Source organism: Rhinolophus ferrumequinum, chromosome 19 (genome assembly GCF_004115265.2).
Source record: "Rhinolophus ferrumequinum isolate MPI-CBG mRhiFer1 chromosome 19, mRhiFer1_v1.p, whole genome shotgun sequence".
Lineage (NCBI taxonomy): Eukaryota > Metazoa > Chordata > Mammalia > Chiroptera > Rhinolophidae > Rhinolophus > Rhinolophus ferrumequinum.
In genome coordinates this window covers 48185263-48194734 of record NC_046302.1, presented here as the reverse complement: position 1 = coordinate 48194734, position 9472 = coordinate 48185263, and the positions used below count along the sequence as shown (strand labels likewise).

Sequence of the window (9472 nt, the reverse complement as noted above, 5' to 3'; positions counted from 1 at the left end):
TCCCACATTTGCCTAAAGAACAAAATGCACTCTGTAGGGTTCAGTAGGAAAGACACTTTGCTCTTCCCTTAAGATACCTGTCTAACATAGAACCTGCAGCTGGGTGCTCCCTTTGTCTTATAATTTAGCCACGGCCTTAAGATGTGGAGCCTCACTTTGCCCTAGCTGTGTTTAATGTCTTTCTTGAAAGTCTTATGTGTCTTGACCGGTCAGAATGGCCATCGTCAATAAATCAACAAACGGCAAGTATTGGGGAGGATGTGAACAAAAGGGAACCCATGTACAGTGTTGGTGGGATTGCAAATTGGTGCAGCCACTATGGAAAACAGTGTGGCGGTTCCTCAAAAAATTAAAAATAGAACTGCCTTATGACCCAGCAATTCCATTTCTGGATATTTATACAAAGAAAACCAAAGCACTAATTTGAAAAGATATATGCACCCCTATGTTCATTGCAGCATTATTTACAACAGCCAAAATATGGAAGCAACCTAAGTGCCCATCAATAAACAACTAGGTAAAGATGATGTGATACATAGATACAATGGAGTTTTATTTGGCCACAAATAGAATGAAATCTTACCATTTGCAACAACATGGATGGACCTGGAAGGTATTATGCTGAGTGAAATAAGTCAGACAGAGAAAGACAAGATATGATCTCACTTGTACGACAAGATTTGTTCTAAAGAACAAAATAAATGAACAAACAAAACAGAAATAGACTTATAGATACAGAGAACAAATTGATGGCTGCCAGATGGGAGCAGGGTTGGGAGGTAGGGTGAAAAAGTTGAAGGAATTATGAAGTACAAATTCACAGTTACGAAATAGTCAAGGGGATGTAAAGTACAGCTTAGGAAATATAGTAAACAATATTGTAATAACTATGTGTAGTGCCAGCTGGGTTCTAGACTAATTGGGGGGTATTACTTCATAAATTGTGTAAATGTCTAACTACTATTCTATACACCTGAAACTAATATAAAATGATATTGAATGTCAACTCTAATTGAAAAAAAGAAAAGCCTTATGTGTGTTGAGACACTGAACTCTACTTCTGGGTTAAGACTTCAGTCTCAATGAATAAAAAAACAAGTGTATTAAGATAGATCTGTTTGTAAAAACAGTACTTAAAATTAACATCCTGGGGAAACCAACAGAACTTTTGGTTATCTGATTTTTTTCCACATATGGTTCAATGCACTGCTAATGATTTCCATTTGAAAAAGCAAACTCATTTAGAAAGAAAGATGTTTTATAACATACATAATAAGACTTAATGTTCTTTAGAAGTCTGAGTGATTCAATCTGAAAATAACCAGTCATGAGTTCTAAATGTAGTTAACCGGGACTTTATTTTACTTGAAGATCCAAGTGCTAAACCATGGTCCACAAATGGGGGTTCACATACACGCACCTCAGTGAAATCACATAGGAGTTAAGGGGTGAGTGTGCATAGATAGTTTTGTGGGAATAACATCATTTTTTAAAAATACCTGCCCAAGAACCATACACATATTCACACACATTCTCCACGTTCATGTCTCCTGCCACAATAAATCTTCCCTTTTACAAAGAAGATGCTTACTTCTATTCTGTTGCATTTCTCCAAGGACCAAAGATCTCAATAAAAAGTATGGGTTTTGAGAAAGTTTTATTTAAGGATAAATTAATTTGCTATAAACCTGCCTCACTGCATATATTTCTGGTAAGGCCCAAGTGTGATGTTAGCACCAGAATATTTTGGCTGAAGTTGGGATGATCTGAATTCAATATGAGGGTAGAGTGGTGGCAATGACTTTTTCTTCTCATACCTATTTTGTCTACATACCAACACTATGCTAATTAACTCACTACTTATTTTCAACTTAAATATATATATGCATAGTATATATAACTATTTTGAGAGAGATCCTTGTGAGCAAAAACAAGGGATACTTCAAACTGAAAACACCTTTCCCGATGTATTTAAACACATTCTGACAAGAGGCATGCTTAAGGAGTTATAAAATATGACTTCTGTTCATGAACTTGAATTGCTGATTTTGTAATAATTAACATATACCCTAATCTCTCTTTGTGCTTTTGAGCTAATTTCTTCAGGTGGTATGTTGCATTCGCAATTAGATTGTAAGCCAAAAAGTATTTATTGAGCAGGTAGGGAGATACAATGGTGATTAAAATATGGTCAAAGAGATGAGGCAAATGCACAAGTGAGTAGAAAGCAAAGTGTAAGGTTCACTGAATCACAGCAATCAAAAGAAAGTGCTTTAGGAGGTCAAGAGTGAGACTGCTTCGAGCCTGAAAGGAGCATGGGTGGGTGGCAAATCAGGAAAGGGGACTGAGGTTAAAATAGAAGGCTTCAATCTGGGTTGTTGGTGATACTCAGTATGGACTACATTTGTCTCCTTTTCCTCTCTCCCACCTTTGGGCTTTACCAGTAGTGCCCAGGATTGTTCAATGCACTTTTTCTATACTTGCTTGCATTTTGGCTTTAATGTCTTCCACAGAACTAGGCCCTTTCCGTGTTTTAGGAGTTTTTTCCCTGTTTTTTTGAAGGACTCTTGACCTTTTGATCTTGGTATTGACTGTGTTGAGTCTTATCCATTCTGGTATGATTTTTGTGCATTGTTGGCTGGAGTATCTCATACAGAATTCTTTATAGAAGCTTTTTCTTCATCTTCCTCATCAAAATCTTCACCATCATCGTCATCATCTTCATCACCTTCATCAGTAGCAAGTTTTACTTTTTTCTGTGGAAACTTGCTACCACACCAAGCAGAACACTTTCCAGATATACTTAGGAGTTTCACATCCTCCTGCTCGTCATCTTCTGACTCTGCATCTTCGTCCACAGCTACTCAGTGCTGTTCACTAATATGCACAGGCCCTGAACCACACTGCAAGTGGAAGACCACAGGTGGTGTTATTTCAAAACCCCCAAGGGAAACCATTGGCTGTACAGACATTTTCAAAGTTGCCAGTGTCACTTTAACTGGACTGCCTTCGTAATTCATTGCCTCTGCTTCAACGATGTACAATTCATCCTTTGCACCAGCCCCTAGACTGACCATTCTTAAAGATAATGGGTGCTCATTTTCATCATTGTCCACCTCAAAGTGACAATCATTGTTGGCCTTTAATTCACAACTGAAAAGATAGTTCTGGGGCTTCAGGGGGCTCGTGTCCATGTCCATCAAATCTTCCATGGGGCGGTGGCACGCACTTAGGTGGGAGAGAAGACGGACAGAGAGAAATGACTGCTGTTCAGCAGAACAGGCACACCAGGGAAAGAGAAGGTCCTATTTTAATTCTATCTAATCAGAGATCCCATTTTATTTCTCTTCAGAAAGTAATACAACCTTACATTTTCATTGCAATTTACAATTTTTAAGGGTTTTTGACCTACGTCATCTCATTTGATACTTACAACAATCCCATGTGGTGAGCAGGATCTAATATTGCTGAGGAAACTGGGGCTCACAGTGGAAGGCATGGAGCTTGGACTAAACCTGGGTCTCCCAACTCATGGTCCAGTGTTCTTTCCATTCTACCATATTGACTCTCAACAGTTAGATGAAACCCTCTGTATGAAAGCTGTTTGGAACCTCTGCCCTCATCCTTACGTGAAGAACCATGGAAAAACAAAACAGAATAAAACAAAACACCTACCAATAAAATTGATTATGGGAAATCTTAGGCCAATAGGTAATTGTTGTTTTCTTTTGTTTTTATTGAGTTTATTTTTTTATAGCACTTTTAGGTTCACAGTAAAACTTAGGGCAAGGTGCAGAGAATTCCCATATACTTCCTAACTCCATACATGCATAAAAGCAATAGTTTTAACCTATTATTAAAATATAACTTTAGTAAGTAATTTGAGAATGTAACAATTGGGCTGTCATTCACTATTCCCATTATATCATTGTGTTCTTTGAGACTTAGAACAATACCATGAGGTTCTAAAGTTGGATTGTGGTGATGGTCTCAGGGCTATATAAATTCACCAAGACTCATTGAATTTAAAATGGGTAAAATGCATGACACATAAATTATACCTCAATAAAGTTGTTAAAGCTCCAAGCCCACTACTATTATGGACTGAGTTGTGTCCCCATACCTGCCAAATTCATGTCATAATATTAACCCAACCTGAAGTACTTCAGAACGTGATGGGATTTGGAGATAGGGTCTTTAAAGAGGTAATTAAATTAAAATGAAGTCATTAGGGTGGGCCCTAATCCAATGTGACTGGTGCCCTTATAGGAAGAAGAGATTTGGACATAGACACACACACAGAGGGAAGACCATGTGAAGACATGGGAAGAAGATAGTCTACAAGTTAAGGAGAGAGGCCTCAGAAGAAATCCACTGACTAGATCTCAGACTTCTAACCTCCAGAACTATGAGAAACTTTGTTTCTGTTGTTTAAGCCACCCAGCCTGTGATACTTTGTTATGGCAGCCATAACACACTAATACACCCCCCAAACATATGCACAAATCCTGTGCTACCTAACACAAGCTATACGACTACCTGCCTGTATGAGTATCTTTCAATTTTTACTTCTCCTCTGGGCCACTATTTTACTCATCAAATTTTTTACACTTAAATTTCAATTATTTATATTTTGATGTGATTATAGACTTTAATAATGAACTAACCAAAATTCAATATATGATATGAAGAAGCTGCATAGCTTTTTTAGCTACATAACCCAATCTATAGAAATAGAAATACGCCATTGTCTATGGGGAAGGCCGATTCTTCCAACATGTCCACAATCACTGGGGGACACTGTGAATACTGGGAGCCAATACGTGGGTATCTGTCTCCTTATTAAACACTTAATGTAGATTGATAGTCACAATGGAGGATACCCAAAAAGCTGGGCCAAAGAAAGTCAAAATGAAAGATGAAATTCTTGCCATTATGACTATGCAAATTGTGTGTAGAGTTTGTATAATGAGAAAGCATAGAAATCATGTGGATAAAGAAGCACTATTTCTTTTTTTTTTTAATTAAAGTTTATTAGGGTGACGTTAGTAAAGAAGCATTATTTCTTAATAAATTGCCCTGTTTCAATTCCCCTCTTAATTTCTTAATAAATTGCCCTGTTTCAATTCCCCTCTTAATTCTATACCACAATAACATGTTGTGATACAGTCAGATCCTGAAATGACAGGGAAACATGGGGATTAAGTATTGCTTTTAGTCAGATGACGTGTGTGAGTTGAACAGCAGTTAAGTTAAACGTCGACAGGCAGTGGGACATTTCATTCGTGTGCGGGTTTGCATCCTGCTGACAGGTTGGGATGTAAAATATGCATTGCTGGGTTCTACTTGTAACATTGTGTAATGCCTTTTTCCTTTAAGTCACAATTGCAAACTGAAATCTAATCTGATAGAAAGAGGGATAAAAAAATCTAAGAACCATCTTAAAAATACAAATGCCACCACCCAGTTCTAAGAAAATAGTTTTTTATAGATGCTAAGGAAGAAAAATTCTTTAACAGATGGAGCTTAATGCTTTATAGAAAAAGATGATAGCCAGTCCAGTGAAATGTTGGATGTTGTTCTCTAATCCAGAGGTTTGTCATCCCTATTTGTTTTACCTTTTTCTTTATGCCTTTATTTTTACCACCTGCCTCTATTCTCTTTCGGAGAATCCACAGAATTGGTGACTTGTAAAGCGATCTTCTTCTCGAGACAATCGCTATTAAGTTCTCCCATATTTAAAGGCACTTTCCCAAAGTAGTAGCTCCCAGAACTCAGTTGTCTTTCTTCTCATTTTCTCTGAATTGATGATATTGAACAACTACCAGTAGGAGCTGCCTGGTAAGATATTCTTTATAATATCTTTATGATGATATTATAAAGAATATACGGGATCCCAAACATTTCAAATTCTAAAACCCTATGTAAATCTAATACATTGCTTGTGTTAGCTGACTGGTAATTTTTAAAATTTATGTTTAATTTATCTCCCTAAAAGCTACCTGTATGTAGCTTGGCAAACATAGGTATTCACTTCATAGGCAGAGCAGAGTTTTAGATGACCTCATGGTGCAGTATAGCTTATGTAATTCCCTAACCTTTCAAAATCTTTCTCAAACCCTGTGATCATCTGGGTAAAGAAGTACCAACGGCATGCTTACAACAAGATCAGACCACAGAATAGAAAAAGCAAAACATTAAATCAGATGTTAGACTAAACTTCACTGTGCTTCCGGGGAAAAATCACCACAGGACAAATGTCTATGCTTTTATGATTATGTCGGTTGATGGTCATACTTAGTCAATGGTGTTTTGTTGCCATCTGGGCTGCAAATCAGTTTAGGTAAAGATCCTAGCCTTACTATTCTGCCTCATTTCCCTATGTTGACATCAAGTGGACTCATGTTGGTTGACTATTTCAAGTTACATATGCACACTTAAGAACATGGAATTCTGTCCTGACATAAAATGAAATTGAGGGTGCTAGAGGATGAACTTTGGGCTGAAAGTAGGAAAAAGAGGTGGCACTAATTCAACTAGCCAACCCACACACTGACAGGAAAAATGAGCAAGTCCTTTGCTCCTTTAGGTCTCTGTAAAAGGGGCCGTAATAATTCCCTTCTGATATTAACACTCAGAAAAAAGTTTATAAAATAAAACAGTGTATTAGGGCAAAAGAGGGAATGGAGGCAGATGAATGTACTAGGGAAGAGCCATTAGCCCAACGATGAATTAAATTTCTATTTACATTTCTATTCTGATGGATCGCTACTTGTTAGTCTAAGTAATCTCTGTGCTTTGATTATGGCTATCAGCATATTAAAATATTGTCTGAACTTCAAAAAAAATCACATTAAAAGGTTCATAGCCTTATAAAGTTTGGCAAATAAGCAACAGAATAATTTTCAGTGCATTCGGTAGGACAAGAAACATAGCATTTGTAACTATTAACTAAAAGTAAAATTTAATTTTACTTCTTATGTGTCTCTGTGTCTTCATAAGGACTCTTTATAAGGACACCAATCATTAGATTTAGAGCCCAAACTGATCCAATACAACCCCATCTTAACCTAATTCATTATGTCTGCAAAGACCTTATTTCCATATAAGGTCACATTCTGCGGTTCCAGGTGGACAGGAATTTGCAGGGGACATTATTCAACCCAGAATACTAACCAATGATAAAACTATTTTTTAGGAATCAGCTGTCCCCTGGTCTTCTACAATTTCTAAACATACGCACTGTGTTCAGAGGCCAAATACAAGTATTCCAAATTACCGTTTAAAAACAGGGTTTTTTTCCTTGATGCTCAAATGACAAATTTTATCTAAGCATTGGACAACTTGTACTACTGCAACGCAGATTGCTGTTACTCTTCTTTAATTTTTTAAATCTTTTTTTTTAACCAAAGACAGTTCCTTGTTTAAAAAAAGAAAATGCTTTAGACTGTTGGGGGAACATCTGTCCAGGCTTTTGGAACATGACTTTTTTCAGGAACTGACTCTCATTTTATGCCCCATTTTGTAGTTACAAAACTGATTTCATTTTTTCCCATGTATTCTATCCTCCTGACTTAAATAAACTCACAATACGTGTTGGCTTCAGTTAACAAACAAATATACTATAGAAAACAGAGGATAGTCATCCTTATTCTAAGATAAAGAGCAGAGCCATGTGGTCAAACTACAAATTTGAGGAAGTCTACACTTACTATGCAGGGAGAGTGGCTCGCTCAGACATTTTATATTCAGAGATTGAATTTACAATGGTTCGTATATGAGAAGAAGAAATAGTTGTATATTTGAGATATTTTTTTGGAATAACCAAAAGTTTTGAACTTAGGCCTGAAGAAAAACAACAGATTTTTTTTATTTCCCAAGAAACGGAAATTTGTGAATTTTTGAATTTTTAACATTGATTTTATGGATGCTTTAACTTTGAATGCTCTTGGACCCAAATAGATTTCTTAAAAAAAAAGAAAAAAAAATACACACATTTAGTTCCTAAAATAGAAGGGAGTATTCTAAGTTAGACCCAAACTTCTGATTTCTTATCTCACTCAACTTCATGCAAGGGGGAAACTGCACTGTAGCTTTGCACTGGAAGTCATTATTAGGTCAGCTCTAACTTCTCACTGAGGATTAGCAATTCATGGAGATAGGGAAGTAAAGCAACCCACCCCGTGGTGTTTGCATTAAACTTTCAGCAGTCCACTTATTGGATTCTATTTGTGGCCTAAATGATGAAAGGTTATTTGAAGTCAACACAAAGAAGTATTTTTTTCCATTTGATTTTAAAGCCATGTTTAAATATACATACTGAGCAAGAGCAGAGCACAGGGTGTGTATACATAGCAGTCTCTTTCTGGAATTCCCCAACCCTCATACCTAAGCGATGCAGACATTACCTAACAGGTAGCCTTCTTGCTCCCATAAGCCATGATAATTCCATCAGTTGTTTCAACCCAGAAGGAATCCTACCTGACCAGGATTCCACCTGGAAAGGCTCGCTAACCGACCCCCGGTAAGGCTTTATAGGAAAAAGAAAACGTGACTAGCTTTGGCTGAAATATAAAAGTATTTTTTAATCTTTAGAGTTTAAATCATTACTGGTATTTCTAATTATGTCCCTGAAAACTCTCATTTCGGTTTCGGAACACTAATAATATCATCTAATAATATAACAGAAGGTATTACGCATTGAAGCTGTCTTTATTTTCCATGTGCCAATCATTCACTTTATATCACATGAGTTATAACAGGGACAATGTAACTGCATCAGGGTCATTTCATTTCCAACCACCCCCAAGACAGAGTTTAATTTTACATTTTGCTAAATTGAAACCACACCCGCTGTGTGATAATATGCTTTACTTTTTTTATACAGAATGCAACACATATATGCCGGAAAGGGATGGTAAACATAATTACCTGGAAAAGTCATAGTATTTTAATATATTTTTGTCTGTTTACAAATCCACATTACTGAAGGAAAAAGCTTTAAATACTTTTACAAACAAAATCCACTTAGTAATTATCTTTATAACTACTTCTGATTCAAGTCATTTAATCTTCTAATGGCCAAGATAACAGGTGCGTGTGAGACCCAACATCCGAAATGGGTGGTATCTCTGGGGAAACAAAGAACAAGAAAGATCCCCTTCACTTCACATACACATTCACACACACACACCACATTCCTTCTCATTCTCTGGGCCACGCACAGCATCTCAACTCAACCTAGGGTGGCCCCAACTCCAAAATTATAAATCAAACCTTCTTTCTTAGTCCATTGTGGCTGCTCTAACAGAATACTATAGATTCGTAAAGACCAGGACTTTCTTTCTCACGGTTCCAGCGCCTGAAGTCAGAGATCGGGGTGCCAGCGTGGTCGAATTCTGGTGAAAGTCCTCTTCAGGGTTGCAAATGGCTGTTTTCTCATTGTCTTCTCGCATGGCAAAGAGAGAGAGGA

At 37.0% G+C, this 9472-nt stretch overlaps 1 pseudogene; it reads right to left on the bottom strand.

Moving 5' to 3' along the window:
* Positions 1 to 2460: 2460 nt before the first annotated feature.
* Positions 2461 to 3212, bottom strand: LOC117011879 (nucleophosmin-like; annotated as a pseudogene).
* Between the last annotated feature and the right edge of the window lie 6260 nt (positions 3213 to 9472).